This window comes from Manacus vitellinus, unplaced genomic scaffold, assembly GCF_001715985.3.
Source record: "Manacus vitellinus isolate BGI_N305 unplaced genomic scaffold, ASM171598v3 scaffold_13_pilon, whole genome shotgun sequence".
Lineage (NCBI taxonomy): Eukaryota > Metazoa > Chordata > Aves > Passeriformes > Pipridae > Manacus > Manacus vitellinus.
Window position 1 is genome coordinate 16,501,705 of NW_021938999.1, and position 19,731 is coordinate 16,521,435.

At 40.3% G+C, this 19,731-nt stretch overlaps 1 protein-coding gene across 1 annotated transcript in view; it reads left to right on the forward strand.

The window, feature by feature from the left end:
• Nucleotides 1–344: 344 nt before the first annotated feature.
• The window catches only part of GRM3 (glutamate metabotropic receptor 3), a 104,728-nt gene continuing 85,341 nt past the window's right edge, over nt 345–19,731 (forward strand). The window contains exon 1 of the mRNA XM_008921552.3: nt 345–1,055. The gene's annotated coding sequence lies outside the window, so the exon portion shown is untranslated. The remainder of the gene's footprint in view (nt 1,056–19,731) is intronic.

Here is a 19,731-nt window from a genome sequence, read left to right on the forward strand (position 1 = left end):
GAGATGTAAAGCAGAAACAAATTGATCAAGTCAGCTGGAAGGGAGACAGCAGGAGGACGGTGATACAACGCCCTGAACCGCCTCGGCTCTCCCCGCTGCTCCGTATTCCCCTTGCCCGCTCCCGGCTTTTTGAGGATGCGACAAGTCGCAGTGCCGGGGCGCAGCATCCTCGAAGGGGCGTGTGTGTGTCCTCCCCCCGCCACCGCGGCCCCGTCCAATCAGGGCGCTAGAGGAGGGATGCTCGGGGCAGGGATGCAGGGTTGCCAGGCGACAGCAGCGTCCCCGTGTCCCGTCCCCCCCCATCACCCCTGTCCTCCCCCCCGGGACCGGGCTGCGCTCCTGCCCTCGCTGCCGGCGCAGTTAAACAACCGCGGGGAGCCCCGCAGCATGGGGCTCTCCTCCCTCCGAGGGCTCCTGCCACAATCCCGCTCCCGGCCGTGCCAGGAGCGATAGCCAGCTCCACAGTGAGAACTAGGAGCGCAGTCAACTAATAAATGGTAGGGATAAGGCGCAGCCTGCCCCTCCGCGCAGCCTAGTGCCGGGGGAGGCGGTCTGCGAACGCCAGCAGCTCCCACTCCCTGTCTTTGTAACTCTAGGTCGCCTCCTAATTTAAAGCTTTGCGACAATCCCCTTTGCCCAGAAAGGAGAGGAAATCTAGAAAGATGTCAGGCTGCGAAAAGGGACCCCAATTCACAGCGCCGGTCCCAGGCGCTGCCTGGCCAAGCAGAGCCAAAGTTGGTCAGAGGAACGGGAAGCGGGTGCTCCAGAGGAGAGGGGAAAGGAAGGGGATCATCGCTTGGTGATCGCAATCTCTCTGTCCCGTTGCCCCCGCTCCTCTTCTCCTTCCCTCACAGCCTTACCTCTGACCGCTTGATGAGTTTCCATCGGGATCAGATCCAAGGCGAGGGGGAGAAAGGGTGATTGTTCCCAGAGGAAGCAGCTCGCACAAGTTTGGGGGGTGAGACTCCCCGGTGGATGTTTAACGAGCACATCGGGAGGCCCGCGATGTCCGGGAGCAGCTGGAGACCCTCGCCAGGACCTACCCTCATTGCACGGTAAGGAGCTGGGCACCGGTATCCGGTGTCCTGGTCCCTGCATCCCACATCCTGATCTCTGCATCCTGCGTCTCAGATTCGTGCATCCCGGTCCTCACATCCCCGTATTCCACATCCCGGTCCTTTCATATCAGCCCTTCCATCCCACACCCTGCAACCTTGATCCCTGCATCCCGGGTCCCTGCAACCCACTCCCGCCCCATCCTGCCTTCCGGGCTGGATGTAGCCGCTGCCCGGGGGGTTGCGGATTTTGCAGCCGGGAAAAAGTTTAGAGTGGCGGATTGCGAAGACGTTTACTGATGGGATTGAGGGGCCAGGAGAAAGGGGGAAGGGGGGAGGGGGACAAGGGTTTTCACACCTGCAGAGGACAGGTAGGGTACAGGGGGATCCCTGTAGTCCCACAGCTGAGGGGGCATGGGGAGGTGAGGGGAGCGTGCAGAAAGGAGCTGTGTCCAGATGTTGCCCAGAGGTTCCTGTTCCTGCAGACTTTGGGGGTGAAGTGGCGAGATCTTAAGCTTGCCATCCTATACTCTTCCTTAAGCTGGGATGGAAAGTGCCAAGGCAGCATCTGGGAGAGCCGTGCTGGGTGCCCAGCTCATCTCCCTGGATCTGCTGTTGGGAGAGAGCGAGAGAGAGGTGGGGAACGTTAAAGAAATTGGAAGTGCTTTGCTCCTCTGGGAATATCTCCCCTGAAGGGACCTGACTCACTCCAGGATCCTAAAATTGGAATGCTTCAAAAAGGAAGGAGAAATTAGCAGAGCCAGTGTAAACTCTCCCTCACACACATGCTCGTATATCTGTCTGTCCATGTGAGTATGCAGCCAGCTGTGTAGGTATATGTGTGTACTTATGGAGCTGTCTGTGTCTGTGCATGTGCCTTGCCTATGTCCCCGTGTCTCTGGGTGTGTGGGTGTGTATATCCATGCTTATGTGTTTGCTCGGATGCATGTGGATGTATTATATGTACAGATTCATAGGATTGTGCTTCTATTCCTAGATGGTGTTTATCTAACCCTCTGTAGACCTAGAGGTGTGTGGGTACTTACCTTCCATCTCTCTGTGTGCCAGGCACACATCTCTGCCAAAATACACATGTGGGTGTGAGAAAGTATGTTTCTATGCCAGTGTATAGGTAGGATTTGGAGGGTGTGTTGGATTTTGAGGGCTTTATCCTCCCAGGTTATTGTAGTGTTTCAGTATTTCAATGAATCATTTTATGTATCCACCTCTGTATTTCAGCAATCTTGGTAAAACCCAAGCAATTCTTGAAAAACTAGGCATCGCACCAATACTGCACTGAACTGAACTAAGGGTTTGCTGGTAGTTTGTGAGTTCCTTGGTTTTTTCCCAGTTTATACCACCTGCTGAAGATTATTTTAGTTATTTCCTTTAATCATTAATTATATCGGCTTTAAAAAAAATCTCAATTGGAAAACTGTAAAACAGAACAGCCTGGGACACAGACTGGTACCTATTTCAACTTGCATAAGTATAGGTCTCACGTTGATTAAATATGCATGAAAACAATTTGAAAAGCACACAACCCCCCCGATGCAATACATATTTTAGGAAAATTACTTTTTTCATTTTCTTCAAATGCACCTAAATCATGATGACTTCTTCTGCTCTTATTTATGTTGATAAATGTATTACGATAAAATGCAGCTCCTCAGTTATATTGGACAAAATTACATATTAAGTTACTTTTATTCACAATTAAGGTTATATTGGGGAAAATTGCACATTAACTACTTTTATTCACAATTAACGTAATAGAAAAATTGTACTTTTGTGATGTTCATCCTTTGAGTGAAATCAGCAACAATTCATGCAAATCCTTCTTAATGAACTGATTATTTGAAGAGCAATGCAAGTTAATTTGTGCTTCACTAGAATATATCATACTTCAATTTCTGTGGCTTTTTTCTTGGGTTGTTTTGTTTGGTTGGTTTTGGACTTTGGGTTTTTTTTAAGACTGATGCTGTCCACTGCAATTCTCATTATTTCCAGAGCCCTGCATTATATATAAAAAATAAAACTTCAAAATAGAAAATCCACCAATTGCTTTACTGTTCTATAACTTTAAACCAAGCAAAATGGCATTGGTATCAAGTGCACTAAAACTAGACTTTCATCCTGGAGCCAAGATGCTTTTCTAATCACTCTTGATGTTTGCCTGGGTTACTTGTGCTGATGACCTACTTACAAGCTTCTACAAATAAGGGAATAAAGTTTTTTTAGGCAAATGTTGACACCTTGTCTAGGAGTAAGATTCTAATTTTATCATTGAAAGAGTGGATCTAGAGCAAGATGCAGGGATAAAGTATCATCTTGGATTCACATAATGCTTTTATAGTTAAATAAATGTGACAAAGTAAAGTACTAAATCAGACTAGAAAGACAAAATAAAAGAAATACAATACAAACAATGCTATCATTCAGTTCAGTGGTCTGTGTTACATAAGTGGAGCCAAATTTGGAAATGAAGACAGTGTAGGGAGACATACTGGTATTTAAAGAAAGAGCTATTTGGATGTCTTGTGCTAACACAACTCGCCCATGGAAGTGTCTGACAGAACATACATTATGCTGTAAGTCACATAGTCCCACTTAGAATCCTATAAAACATGAATGACCTGGTTCTAATGTTGTTTATGCTGAGTCAAACTGCAATTTTACCTTTAAATCTGGTGGACACATGAAGTGTGCATCCACCAGGAGCCTGGTTTAGCAGTGTGATTGGAGAATCCAACCTAAAGCTTTCACAGGGTGTGAGATCCTGTGTATGAGGCTGTTAAACTTGCCAACAGCATCCTGCTGAAGGGAGTTCATTCTCTTATCAGTTTTTGAAAGCTGTTTCTAAAGCCCTATAAAATGTTTATCAGGATTTCTGCACCTTGTTTGCCCCAACTTGTTGTACTATAGTTATTGATTAGGTAGTATGAATTTTTGTCATTGATAAAATCACTCTCAGGATGCCACAGAAAAACACCAAGGCGTTTGACACACTCCAGGATCAGACAGCACTACTGTTTGTGTGGGAATATGTATAACTATGGTAAGCTACATAAGCTCTTGTGAAGAAGAGATCATGTAATATTGACTGTTGGGGGGGATTCTGCTTATTGATATAAAACTGAGAGCTGGTTTAAAGCTTAATCAAGAATGTATTCCACGTCAGAGAGTTAAAGAGAAGATTGTCCTCTTGCTCTCTACTAGTGTGGAGAATAAAGCTCTGCTTTAATCCCCGACTGTGTTGCATTTGCAATGGAGGGGTATCCACAGGTACCAAGAAGGGGTAACCAAAGGGATAATCAGCCACTCTGTCCCTGCAGCCAGTGCTGAATGTTTAGAGCTCAACTGTGGTGGACCTGGGATCCAAAGGTGGCAGGAAAGGAGTGTAGTATCCTTTGGCTGGTACCATCTTCTTAAGTCTCTGCTTGTGACTGTTTCTTGCTACTAACTTAGCAAGACAACTTTCACTGTGGTAATCCAGCCCTAAACTGGCAGAAAAATCTGGAACCCGTTTCATTTTACAAAGATACAGATTGGCTGAAAATTCTGAGTTTAATTTACTAGTAGGAATAAAATGACAAAAAAATTAAGAATTCCTCCTAGGCACAATGATGCCTGGGAACAGCCTCAGTGCAATTGTCAGGTATTTCCACTGAGACAAAACCACAGTTCATTGGTAGAAGTGTTTTAACTATTGCAGATTCATGCAATTGCCTCTTTCTTCAGGTAAGCCCAGAATCCACTGTGAAACCTAAATGGATTGGGTTATCTACTATCTTAAGAGATTTTCAGACATTTTGTTTCAGGGATGTGCAGATTTTCAAAAATACTGCAAGAAATATGCTGTCTTGTTTCCAGCCTTTTCAAAGTAATGCAGAAAATTTTTATGAGGGTTAAATTGCTGTGAACCTATTAAAGTCAAAAAGAAGAGAATTTAGTAGAGCAACAGGAAATTACACCCCTCAGAAATAGGCTATAGAAGTATGTTGTTTTTGTCTCATATTCATCCTCTCAAATATGAAATGATGTTGTCGGAATTATTATCACGCTTTTTTTTCATAGCTATGCTGAGATTATGGGAGCATTTATGTAATCAGGAATTGTACTGCTTGTATAGGAACATATGGGCTCCTCACATAAATCAACAGGTTTTCCCAAAAACCTAAGAAGCAGAGTAGCAGCTTTTCCAAACCATCTAAGACCCAACTTATCCACACGAAAAAGCACGGTCTTAACCCCAGTTACTGAGGGAGCCTTACTTCAGAGTGCTTTAAGGTCTGGCAGTTGGCTTGAACTTGATAGTACTGATGACCCTGACCTTGAAAGTCACTTTCCTGGTGCATACAAAGGGATACAGTATGATCACAAGTATATAAACTATAAGAAACACACATCAAGCAAGGTGTGTGCTGAAGGAATGGTTGATAAACTTTTCATGGCTGAAATGGGAACTTGGAGTAAACTCTTGGTGGATTCTTGGTGGAAATTCTCCATTAGAAGAGTGAATACAGAAGGAAAAAAGTTGTGAAAGTAAAAAAGAAAAGGTTGAGGAAAATACTTTTTTATGAGACAAAATGAGAAAAATAATAATAAGAAAAGAGCTTGATAGAAAAGGAAAAAAGATAAGTGAAGATATTCAAATGAGTATTCAAGCTGGAAGAAAAATAAATTAAATGATAACTCAGTTGTGGGAAGAAGAGATTGTAAGGTAGATGAAGATGATGAAGTCAATGGAGACATTGTCAGATTCCAAAGGAAAACGAAGCAAGTGCACACAAGGAAGAATTAAGTCAAAAGCTAAGTGACTGACCAAAAAGTCAGCACATTCATAGGTCAGAACCATAGGAGAATTAGTGGGACGATTATTTTCTCATGAAAAGAAGGATGAATATGTTAGCTTGGAGTACCCCTTAAGCAACAGTGTATCTGAAAGAAGGGGTACTGAGAAGGGGAGGTAGAGTACACAGGTAAGAAGAAGCAGAACTGCTCTTGAGAAAATGAGGAGTACTTGAGAGGAGGACAAAGTGAAGAATAAAACGGGGGAAAATGAAATCATGACATCAGAGAAAAAGCACAGACAAAGGCTGGAAGCAAAGATTGCCAATAAAAAAAGGAAAGAGGAACAGAGGGGGTGGGTGGTACAGGGAAGTCACCTCCCACTGGTACAGAGGAGGAGGCAGGGCCTGAGATTGCCAGAGAAAAAGAGCTGAAGGGAACCTGAAAACTGTGAAAAATCTTTATCTAGAAGATGACATGCTGATAGAAAAGAAAATGTCCAAGATATAGTGACTGAAAGCAGCCTCAGCTGAGAAATACAGTAAGCTTACACATTAGATTCCATTCCCCTGAAAAGCTCCACTAACAAGCCCACACTCAAACCAGGGACAATTTTTATGTTACCTAAATGCTGCATCTGGAGAAGTTAACACAACTACATAATCTGGGGCTCTGCAAAGCCTCAGCCTCTTTGTTTTGTGGTGGCTGGTCCTCAACTGCACATGTTGTCAGGCTGACTGAAGCACTGCCTTGCAGTCTGTGCAGGAGGATGCTGCAGGCATTCACCGACTCTGAGATTTGGCAGTAGTGGGATTCCTCTCTGGAATTAGCCCTGTAAAGAGGCTGCCTGAGATAAATGGGCAACAAGGGGCTGTGTGACTGTGACGAGAGACTGTAAACCTCTTCCAGCAAAACTAGTGTGTCAGGTACCAAATCTAACGCTGAGGGACTTCAGTGGTTTGCAACAGTTGTTTAATACTGTGTGATCAAACTAATGACCATTACATCAATCTATGAAGTATAGGGTGGGACACCATTTGAAAAGTGTTTAAAAATCTTAAAAGATATTGTCACATACCTAAATTCCTAAAATTTATCCCTAAATGTATTACTAAATTTTTTCATTCCTAAAAATTCCTAAATATTGTTTCATCAGTGATATAGCTCCCTGCTCCACAGACACGTAACAGAAGGGCTGAGATGGTGCAGAAATTTTCCAGTAAGCCTAGTCCTCTGCTGTGGGAATTCAGACTAAATACACTCCTCCTCCCTGGTGAGGAACGGAGCCCTTTAAGGACCTAGTGTGTTCTTTGAGAGGCTCCTGGACCATTCCTGACCTTGTTGACCTTGGACAATTTAATGTACAGCTCACTGCATCAGGATGGTTGTCCATTTTTCATAATGTAGCTGTGATTAAGTATCCTTAGATCCCATACTGTCCAAAGTTTGTATGTGCCGTGCTTTCATGATGAGACACTTGCAGCTGTTTTTGAGCGAACATTTCTTCATGTATGTTTTATGGGAGATTTTTGGATGAGATATTTTTTGATCCAGTACTTATTGCCTAGCAATTTTTATATTGCTTTATAATCAGGATATATTATTTTGTTATTATGAATTTCATTCAGAGTGGTCATATCATCCAGTGAAGAAAGTATCAGGAAAGCACGAGGAGACATTGTTCTGTTAGTGTTTGAAAATATTACATTTGCAATGCATAGCAGAAATTGGCTGCCCTGCTGTTAGTGTCACATAGCCAGAGATTTGATAAAAATCAAGAGGCAAATTTTGGGGATATTTCAGAAATCATAGAATGATTATTTTCCCCCCCTTATTTCTGTGTATTTTCAAGACAAGAGAAAACAGATAATAATCAAAAGAATGGAGGTAAAAAGAAAAATAAAGATATTGTGTTGTAAGACACGTAGGGTTCAGCTCTAAGGTGTTAAAAGAGTTTGTTTGGATAAGCTTACATAGATAGGAAATGTCTAAAAGTATCTTTATCTGCAAGATAATTTAAAAAAATCATATTTTTATGCAAAAATATAATTGGTTTTGCTATAACAAGTGACTTTTCAAAAAGCATCATCATAATTTTTGGTGACATTGTGTATGTATTTGAGTGTTAAGTCTCATTAATTTAGAATATGGCTATGGATTTCTTCACTTTTTATCATAGATTTTTAGTGGCATTTTTACTAACCTTCATCAGTCAGAAGGACAACTTCATGAGGTGTCAACTGACACCTCATTTGGTTCCATTGAAAAATTTCTGGGTGTTTCTGTATGCAACAAATTAAACATCTTGATTTTACCTTATAACAGACATATTTTACCAGTATTTAACTTTGCCTTGTAAAAAGCAGGGGAAAGAAAACACTCACATGGGACATCAAAGTAGTAGTATTGGATTAAATTGTATGAAAAGGATACCTTACAATGCTCGCTGGATATTACAGCACATTATTTGCATAGACAGTAATAAGGATCTTGTTTTCCTTATTGTGAAATATTTGTCCACGAAATTACATTTTACTAGGAAATTTACAGAGTTTGTAGGAATCTTCTTAGATTTTTTTTCCAAACACTGTAAGAACACACTGAAGTACACTTGTCACATATACCATGCAACTGTTTCAGTGTATTCCCTTGTAATCTCTTAATTGTGCTTGCTCACTCTCTTCCTTGCAGCTATCACGGCTTTAGAAGAGCCCTGACAATTACAGACAATGAGATCAACAGACAGTGCATTTTCTTAGACAGGTGTGAGCCCATCCTACATTGACTGATGCGCCAGGTTGAGTTATCAGGCCAGTCTTTGCTCTTGGAAGTTAAGAAAAAGGAGAGCAATTGTGTTGGAATGGTAAACCAACACTGAAGTCTGTTTTAGCCAAATGCTCTTAAACTATATACCACATGTTTCTTTATCTTACCGTTATTATAAAATATATTTACCTCAGAAAAAAAAAAAAGAGCATTTTCTTCATAATCAAGAAATAAATTACCTGTCTCAGGGTCATGAAAGCAAAACAAACCTCACTGCTGTTCCAGCAAAAACAACATGCAACCCATGTCTTTTTCATTCATTTCCTTGTCAACGTGACTGTCAATAAGAATACATTTACTTATGGCCAGTCCCACAGTTGATTCATTAAGATGATTTTATGAGTGAAAAGGGAAGATAACCTAATAGAGTAGGTCCAGGAATACAAATAAAATCAGATAACTTTCAGAGAATAGCATCTTTGCTTTCTGAAGTGGACTTTAAATCTCCAAGAAGAGAATAGCTCCCCTTCAAGCAACCTTTTCTTCTTCACTCAGAAGTGATCTCCAATTAATTGTGCAGTTTAGCTGAACTTTGCTTTCCTTGGTATCCTAGGAGAAAAGCTCTGAAAGACTGGGAATTTTAACTTGTTTGTAATGTAAACTCAGTATACTGGTGGTGCTTTTTAACACTCCAGAAACTGTTTGTGAGGAAAAAGAAATAAATAAAAAAGCTTTGATCCTCTAAGCAAACAAAGAGGGGAGAATGAGGTTAAAAGAACCTCAAGAACTTGTGAAAGGCAGAGAAGGAAAATGTGGGAAAGGTGTCTTTATTTTAACAGTTTCAGAGACTAAAAGACAATTGGTAATATCGGGCACTTCAACAGCACTAGAGACTTCTGATGAATAGGGGAAAATTGACTTATTTTTATTGTTTCATTGACCTTTCTGAGATTTCTAAGGACTATGAATTTCTTGATAATATCAGTCATCTAACCAAGATTTTTCCCAGAAGCAGAGATCCAGGACAAATCTTAGAGATTAATGCTAATACCTTAAGTATCAAGCTCAGATAAACATATTCCTAGTGGCATTATTCACTATGAAGAAAAGAATAAAAATCTAGTCTGGAAGTAACACCAGGGAGCTGGGATATAAACTTGTATTCCAGGTTTTTGGCCAAAGGGTGAAATGTAAATTGAAGCTTACAGCAACTGCAGTATCAGGGAGTGGTGTGATCCAGCAGTGCCCTGTTGTCTGCTTATCTCTGGGAACTGCTCCTGCTCCCTAAAATGTAGTTATTTTGTCCAGTAGGTAAGATGAAGTCAAGTCTCCATATAATCTTTCAATCTGCCTGTCTATTCCACATTCACCAGTTTTAGGGAAGAATGCAGATAAATAGTCCCATTTATACCTAAATACCTTAAATCAATGTGCAGGGAGAGGCTACAGAGAGTAATAGGGCTTCTTAGTCCCTGTGATTTCCTGGCAAAGGCACAAGGTTCCAATTAGAACTTATCCTGAAAGAGTGCAGTATCCATCAGGGTGGAAATGATAGAAAGAGGCCCTTTTTATGTAAGATTCCTCATTTTCAAAGATTGTACACAACGTTCTCGTTGCCTGAACACAGCATTTATAGTTCCACAGATAATGACACCAATAAGGACTTGATCTGATCCATCTCCCCCTCCAAAGATGGCATAAACTGTCTTTAAATCTTCATTAACTAATACTTGTTGAATGATTTCCTTAAAATCTGCAATGGCAGAAATTTCCCAGCCTCCTGCAACAGCATATGTCTGTGCTTCATTGTTCTTATGGACAGAAGGTCTCCAAAAGTTTAACTAAATCCCACTTCTTGCAACAGAGCCTATCACTCTTATCCTCTCTGCTATGGAAATTCAAAGCAATTTAGTACTTTCCTTTCCATTCCAGACTTTTATGGTGCAAAGGGATTAGATTTCAGCTGTTTAACGTTCATTTATGTAATGTTCCTCTCAGTCATCTCCTCTTGACTCAGTGAAATAATTGCTTTTCTTTTTGCCATTTGCTTTTTTCAATCTCTTGTTATTCTTGCTGCTTTCCTTTTGACCTTCTCCAGTAGCCCGTTTGGACTCCTACCCAAAAGATGAGTACAGCCAATGTATGGGTTGACTTCACCTGTCTTGAATACAACACTCCTCAAAGAAATCCCTTGTACTATTCATTTGTTCTATGCTTCAAGCCTCACTCCAGTCAGCATTTTGCCCAAGGAGCCCTGAGGAGCTGCACGGAGCCATAGTGATGTCCTTGTCCCATCGCCTTTCAATTTGCTACATTTTTTCTTGGTGGCTTGTGGTCATTTCTAGTTTGCAACCACATACCACTCCAACCAAACAAGTCCTCCTTAACACTTCAGAAGAAAATTTTTTAGGCAGTTTGCACAACCTGTTGCTTTGTCTTTGCCAGAAGGATCTGTATGGGCAATGACTTCTCTTGGCTTAGTCATTGCTATAGAAAGGGGATGCTTGGCTGCTGCATTGTCTAGCGTGTATCACGTTCAGCATGACACAGATTTAGCATGTTTAGCATGAAATTACCATCATGGTCACTAACTTCAGCCAGAAGCCTGACTGTCCACAAGTCAAAGAAAAGCTCCCAGAAGCGTTTCTAGAAGGGAAGACTCCAGACCAACTCCAAGCATAAAATGTATCAAAGAACATTGCAGAGCTGAGCGATGGATACAAATGTGGAATTCGTATTCATTTGGGTATTCCAGCTGCGGGTCCATGAAAAGGCAGAAGCTGTTTTTGCTTTCAGGAGCATAACCACAGAGCAATGCACCAGGAGGTCTCAAATGAGGTGTTCGATTTTGCTGCTGGCAAACCCACACAGAGTTCATCTACATTAAGCCTGATGAATGTGACATTAGGCAAGAATCCAGAACTTCATGCCCCCAAGATACACTTTGTGCCTCGCTTGTTTAATTTTTCTTTTATTAAGGCTCAAACTTTTCCCTGGTCAGTCTAGAACATTTCCCAAACTGTCCAGGACATGGATAATGTCAGAGAGGTCCTAATGAAGCTACCACAGGTACTTGCCCTAAAGGCTCCTTAGAGAACCCTTTGCATCTGTAAGGTTCATACATTAGAGAGTATTAGTTACTACTAAAAAAAAAAAAAAAGAAAACCTCAGAAAGAAAGGGAAAAAAAAGCTTTTGCATCTGTAGTAATTCATGGAGCACCTTAACATTGCAACAAAAATGTCCCTTCTAGCCTTCAAGCTAATCAACATGCTGTTTTAATACATCTCAGTAAATTAAAACACATCCAGTCCAACTCATTAGTTCCTGACCATTAACTTCCAAGCCTTCAATTCCCACTGAACAGGTAAGCAGCTGCTTTGAAGATTTAAGTGGTGTGACTCCACCAGAGCACAAGCCATTATATATGAGAACAGTCCCTTTGCTCTGTCTAACTTGGTCACACTGAGACTGCCAAATAAGCACTCCTTGGATGTACTGGGTGAAAGGGAACATTGGTCTCCATGTGAGAGAATTTTTTACAGTCTGGGATAGAGACACACAGAGGGACACCTTCAGGCAACCCATGGGATGCAGCTTGATGAGTTTTCCCCTCCACTAGTAACAAAGCAATCTTGAACACTAATCTGATATGTTGTCTCTTGAACATAGATCATAATAAATAAATCAAGTACCTAGGATGCACTTCCTGATCATGGTCAGCAGGGCCTAGCATTGTAATGCCACTTATTGAATGGTCAACAGCATGTTCCCAAAACCTTAAAAAAACAGCTTCCATGTAAAGAGTCATCTATATTTAATCAGCAGGACTCATCACAGTTGTATTTTAGAGTGCTGTGAGGTTTTTTGAACACTTTTTTTAAGCACTAGCTAATAGGTGCTTTAGCATGTCCCATTTTTGTCCATTCCCATTTATGACACAGTTTCCATGCCAATGATTACAGTTAAATACTAATACAATTGTTTCAAAAACAAAAGCACGTTTGGAATGATCCACATTTATCTGTAGAGAGTAAGAGCTGCAAAGACGAATGGATTGAGAGGAATTAAGCACTAGGCTAATGGTGCATTAGGCAACCTAAGACCAGTTAGGTTTGCTAATCCATTCAATATTCTTTCTATCTCTTTCCATTATTATCCCTGCCAAAATTATTTTTCATGTATTAATTCACCTGTGTTTATTTGTTAATAAAAAAAATTCACTTGAAATGCAGGTCTTGCATCCTATAGTCCTTTCTCAAGCAAAACTTCCATGACAGCAGTAGCAGAAGGACTTCAAGATGTAACTGGAACTCTCTGTACTGCTCTTTTCCTAAAATAAAACTTAAATTCCTTCAATAAGATTAAAGTGAATGCATTCTCCATCTGTATTGATTCCAGATACTCTTCATGATTAATTAAGACATATTATTCTGCAAAATTATACATAATTCCATACAGTGTTCTATAAAAGTGGTCCTGACTGTACCTGACCAAAAAGAATTGTTCTAAAATTAATTGCTGATTGGTGACTGCTATTCTGCATTGGTTTGTACATTATTCTGATGTGTAATTGACTATCTGTTTGCCAGATAAGTAGAGGACAGAGAGTTATTGGTAACTAACTTGATTATCATGTCTTCTGAGTTCCAAAAAGCAATTCTTATTCAGATTAGTTACACTTTAATATTGTCAGATTCTGGCTCCCAAAATAACTCCTGGAGGGAAATAGACTCACCATAAAATTATTCACACAGGTATTGCCACAAATATGAGAAATGATGAACAGGCCAGGTAGCAGTGCAACAGGAATGGATCTAAGGCTAGAGAAGCTCAGAAGCAGAGCATGACTCAACATCATGGTATCATATTGCTGTGGAAAAGGGAAAATTCCTACTGGGATTAATAAATAGGAATATTGTCTTCAAGATTTGGCATGTAAACATTAATCTCTACTCAACAATAGTAGGGACAGTTTTGGAGTATGGTTCCCAGTTTTGAGAATTATGTTTTTAGAAGGAACATAAATCTTTCAGAGTGCAGAGAATATCCACATGAAGAGTTGTGTGAAAAAAAGATTTATCACAGGTAAGTAAAAGACTTAAGTTGTCTCACAGAAGACTAGACCTTATGAAAAGCTTTTTATTTTAAAGAGTGGGAAAAACAGAATTAAACTCCTGGGAAATCTAGAAGATTCCTGTCACCAAAGTATTTAAAAACAAGCTAAACAAGTAGATAAGTCATAAGTAAAATTGATCTTGACTTGGGTAATAGCAAAGGAAGATCAAGATATTTCAGGGTCCCTCCTAACCCTCTTTTTCTCTAAGTGACATAATTGAGGGTTCCTATCCCAGGGCCTCAGTGTTTCAAACTTCTTCTTCTGCTGCAGTCTAGACACTTGCCAGCTAAGCAGAGCCTCCACTGCTGAGTTGGTGAGGTGCAGCAGTCAGAGCAGACAGCACCATGCTTCTCTTGGGGAAGAGGGGGAAAAAATGGACACATTTCAGGAGCAAACAAGGTTGTCCTGCAAGAGAGAGGCAAATTCTGCCGTGCAAGGGCAAATCATGTATGTATAGAGAGCAAGAATGCATAACAAGTCTCTGCTTAGTTCACATGCAGACTCTATGAGTGTCTTGAGCACAGCCAGCCACATAGTCTGTCAGGTAAAGACCATGAGCAGTCCCACCCTTTACTGTAGGGACTGTGCAGAAGTGTACCTACAAAACCCAGTATGAAAAGAGTTCTAACATTAGGACAGTAGACAAACAAGAAAGGAAGGAACAGCACAACTTGTGCTATCAACTTTAAAGTCTATTCTGCATGTTCATAGGCTTTGATACTCGTGTGTGTAGGCAGTGCACTATATAAGGTTATAAAGTTATGTATGTTTTTGGAATATTTGCATAAGGAAATGAATGCAGTAAATCTGTTGACGTCGTCAATGCAGAACTACTGTAACTCTAAAGCTTTCTGCACTGCAGTGATGATTATGAAACTAGTAGGTAGTTTATGTTATTAACTCAAGGCATCATCTTTAATAAATACTCATAAAACACACTGGCAATGGCAAAAGCATAAACTGCAGCAACATCAGTAAGAAATCTGTAATATTCTCCCTACCATAGATAAATTGTTAATACTGCTGTTCAGTAATTATTTAATCAAAAGTATACTTAAGGAAAATTTGAAATAAATGAGAGATTTCAGTTTTTAGACTAAGAGTCCTATCTTCATGTTAATTACTGAAGCAGGGTTATAGTATATTTTAATAAAAATGGGAGAGAGGATTGAAATTCAAATAAGTCCTTGGAGGTTTTATGGCTCTTACAAAATGCAAAGAAATTCAGAAAGAAAGTTTTTTCAAAATTAATAATTATTTCTTAAAGAGAGATAAAGAATTAGATGTTGTCTTCCAAAAAGACATTATGTTTTGTCATGAGGTAGTGAAAAAATGCATTATTCATATCATTGATAGAAAAGAAATTTAGCCTAAATTGCACTCTTTCTACCCTGAAATTTTTCTTCTATTCAAAAGATACCATATCTTTCATCATTCAAGGCCTCTCTACATTGACCCTGGAGAATACTGAAATATTCCTTTTATCCATCCTAAATCAGGTGAACAATAAAAAGATATTGATTTTTCATACAGAATAAATAGTTCACAAATGTATAAAAATTTAATTCAGGATTCAGTGGGTCAAAGACTAGACTGTGATAAATTATCAACAAAGTCAACAGAGCTGGTCTACGTTACAGCAACTGGCGATGCTGCTCAACGTGTCAGGTGTGCTGCGCTTCCATCATTTAGCAGCTTCAAGAGATCAATAAGATCTGCAGTTTTGGGTTTTCAAAGTCAGCCAGCTTCCTTCCCTTGCTCCTACTCAAGCAGTAGAGAGGACTTTGCAGCAAAGCCCTTGCATTGCAATAAAGCTTTACCTCCAGGAATGCTCGTTTGCCCATGTAATTGAGACTGGATGCTGCCCTCTGACTCTGAGCTTGACCATCACCAGTGGGAAGCTGCTGAGAACTTGACAGCATGAGAACATGAGTCATGAACATCTCAGTCCCCCAACTAGTGTAAATCAGTGTAACTGCAATGTTACAAGCTCCAAGGACAGCGCTACCTTGTAAATACAGGAAATATGGGGGTTGTGCAACATAAATAAAGCTGGAAGAGACAATTCAATCTATCTCCTGCCCCAAAGCAGAGTCAGTATTATTGTGTCACTTCTGAAAAAAGATTACTTTTTTCTTAAAAACGTCTGGTCATAGACACTCCACAGCTCTCCCAGACAGCATGTCCCTGTGCCTCAGTACCTCTATTTTCCAGTAGTGTCTAGCCTAAACATTTATTTTTACAGTTTAAGTTCATTTTTGCTTTAGCTAATGACTGAAGCCAAAATTTTCCTTTCATCCCAATTAATTTCCCACCCCCTCAGCTTGATTCAGCTTTGCTTACAATCTGGTCTGGCCATCTCTGTCATGAACCTGAGACTGTTGATTGGATTTGGAAAACTGTGAGCTTCAGGCCAGTCTGTCTATGTCTTCTCTAGTTGTCTGAAACTGGCCCCCTTCTCAGTCTGAGACAGCTTCCAGTCTGTTGAATTGGTTGTCAAACTGTGGAACATTCATTGCCACTGGAAAGACTCAAAGTAATGCTCATGAAAAAGAGAGAGTCCTAAGATTTTTTTTTTTCTTTTTTTATTTTGTCACCCATTATAGGAACATTCTGTTAGGGTCCTTAACATAAGACATGTTTTAGACTGTGTGATTAGTGGGGTGCATTCCAAAGGAAAGGACAATCTCATCAGTGGAATTATGCTTTCATTCTAAATTGTAGCACCACTAATCTCATGCTCTTTAGTGAGATGACAAATTTCAGCCCGTGCATTGTGTTTTTTAAATGGCATTGAGTTTTTTTGCATGATGGTTCCAACGAATGCTTAACATGATTCATTATTGTCTCTTATGCTCATTAAAGAAAATATTTAGACTCTATTAGAGTAAAGGACTTGGTGTTTGGTGAAGAAAATAACATTGTTTTGAAAATAAAATAGAGCGTAAGTAAAAGAACTATTGCTGGTGAAAAGGCTTTGATGGAAAAGGTATTGAGAATGTCAGAAATGTCTTTTTCTCTGATAATTTCTTCTCTATTAGTGGCCTATTCTGCTACGATCAATAAGATCTCCTTGAAGTGCCACAGTGCTTCCTAAGTGGATTATTGCAACCAAAAAAAAAAATTGGTTCAAAATCTTTCCTGAGTAAACAGTTACTGGTATCACTTCACCCTCCCTGTTCATTGTTCTTCACTAGGGTTTGGTCTTCTCTTGCAAAGCAATTACAGGTAGCAGCCTTGGCTAAACCTCAGGCTGGGGAGTATTTCCTTGCTGAGGAGCTTCGCTATAGTATTTTCCTGTCTCCTGCTCAACCTCCACTTGGTGCCAGTGGAGGTCAATTCATATTCCTTCTACTAAGGGTTGGCATTGTCTGGTGGTCAGAGATATGCAGGCTATTCTGTGGCTGTTGTCCTCATTCCTGACTGTCAGCCCTGCTCTAGGGCCTCTGTTTGTTTAATCCTCCCACTCACTGCAGAACTCAGGAAGACACTTAATGACATCCTTCAGATGCTTCTAAGCCACGTTCCCCCCTGAAATTTTCTAAGAGTCTTCAGACTGTGGCCAGACTGCCTAGAAAGCTCCTTTTAACCTCCTATGTCTTGGGAAGCTGGTCCTCTTTAATGTCTAACATCCATGATGACTTTTTCAGAGGGACAGCAGAAAAGAATACCTGAAATTACAAAGCAGGGTACTTTTCCTCAGCTCAGGCACATTCCTCTGAAGTAAGACTACAGTGCCTTGGAGGAGCTTTGGGCCTGTAGAGAGTACCATATGCCCTGAATCTGTGCCTGGCATGTAGGCAGTGCTCTCCTCACTCTTGCCCAGAAGCCTCCTGCTGTCTGCAGGGCTGAGAACCTTGTGCCCCGAGCCCTCAGGGTCATGTGTTACTCCAGCCCAACTAAGTGTGTGGAAAGCAACTGTAAAGGCTCCACTGGTTGCACAACTATGCTAATTGTTTTGCCTCTAGGTCTCAAGTATCATTTAGTCTTCCTGTGAAGTCCTTGCAGTTAACCAAATAGTTGCTGTTAATCTGAGACACTTCAGACTGACACCACATGTAAACTTTCTCAAAGCGAGCAAGTAATCCTTTCCACTTCAAATCAAATGAAAGTATTTAAATTGAAGCCTTTTGCTTGTGAGTAATACCAAATATGAAGGTAATATTTAATTTACTTCATGTACCTCTAAAAGACCAAAAACAGTTTTGACTCCCACTCAGATGGCTGAAAAAACAGGAAGTCTCTCTCCATTGCCTTTTCTATGAGATAATCTTGCTTTCCCTGGGTTCAAAAGAAGCTTGTGGACTCTGTGGGGCAGGGACAAGAAGTATCTGTTGCATTTTTCACCCCTTCTGTGACTACTGCTGGTGTATCTTTTGGTCATTTCATTCCACCAGATCATTTTTTGTACAAATCAAGGAAAAGAAGCATTTGAGGGTGGGATTTACCTCGGCAGACATAAGGTGGAGACAGAGACAGCCACAGTGTAGAGATCCACATCTTTGGAAAGTCATGTTTCATGATTAAAAGAATTACTCTTTTAAGGAGTAACTGAGCTGACCCATTTTAGATATCTACTATAGGAAGAAAGGAAAGATACAAAAAAAATTGCATTTTTTTCTGTAAAGGGAATATAACGGGGCCTTTGGATAACCATGTAGAACCATATAATCTGACCGTTTGGTTAAAGAAATCTCACCTAAAGTCCTAGGGTGGGACTCCAGCAGTTCAGGCTCAGTTTTGCCCATGTTTCTCACATGATTGAAATTTTAGTCACAATTTTATTCAGAGTCTGCTCTGTGACCTCAAACAAAATGCCATGTCAGTGAGAGAGGAAAACCTGGTGCTGCTGTTTTTTCTCTGATCCTTGCCAGGTTGTTCTCCCTCATTTATTTCCACAAGAATATGTTCTGCATCTCTTCCAAAAAGGAAACCTTTCTGCAACCCAAGACTCTCAGTAGGAGGAAATCAAAATGTGTGTGAGATTCTAAGATGCCATCTTTATTATTTGGCGATAAGTTTATCTTGCAAAAGGAATTTTCTCTCCCAGAATTCAGAGTTTTCCTTTCCACTGAGGTTTAATTTTTTACCACATGTGAAAGCAACAGTTTACTGATGGAGATCTCTTGCACTGTCCTACTTATGCTTCCTTAAGTGTACAGTGATGACCTCTGTCAGAGACTGAATAGTGACAGGCATGGGCTACAGAGATCTTTATTTTAACTCAGTCCAAAGCTTCATAATGTCTTAGTGCTAAACTGTTGGACTTGAAGTGGGAATTAATACAGAAAAGTCCCTTTGCTTGTATTATACAAGAGGTCAAGCTGGAAGGTCAGTTATGGCCCCTGTGCCTTTAGACTCAGTAGATCTGCGAGTTAGCCATCCATTATCTTCAGGGATGCCAAATTAAAACTGTGCTAAACTGAGGAAAAAATATATTATTAGAAAACCTGGCAAGCATTCAAGTCTAAGCTCACTGTTAATCTTGATCTTGTTGATTTGAAACTTTTGCATTTCAGACCTTTCAGAAAATATTAAATTATTCTTTCAGTCATCACATAGTGTCAACACTCTCGTCCAATATTAAAGTATTCAAATATGCAAATTCTTCTCAGTTTACATACCATGCATATGTGATAACTTTCATCTTGGTTATAATAAGGACTGAACCAACATTTTCCTAAGCCAAAAATTTAACACTCTTTAACTAAAACACTGCTTCTTGTTCATAAAGCTGAATTGGGCTCAGAGCTTCTGTGATTTGAGTGTGGAGGAGGTTGCACTGCACAAATTAAAGCAAATACATTTCCTTCCAAGCGATGCTGTCAGAAAGTGACTTCTGCTAGACTCCAGGTTTTCATGTAGAGGCGTTTGCAGTATCACAAATGCCTGCTCTTCCTCCTCACGTCAAGAGCTCCTGAGACCTTAGGTCCCCTAATTTCCTTTTTAGCGCAAATTCCCTGACAGGGTTCATCAGACTTTAGTTTAGTTTAAATTCACTG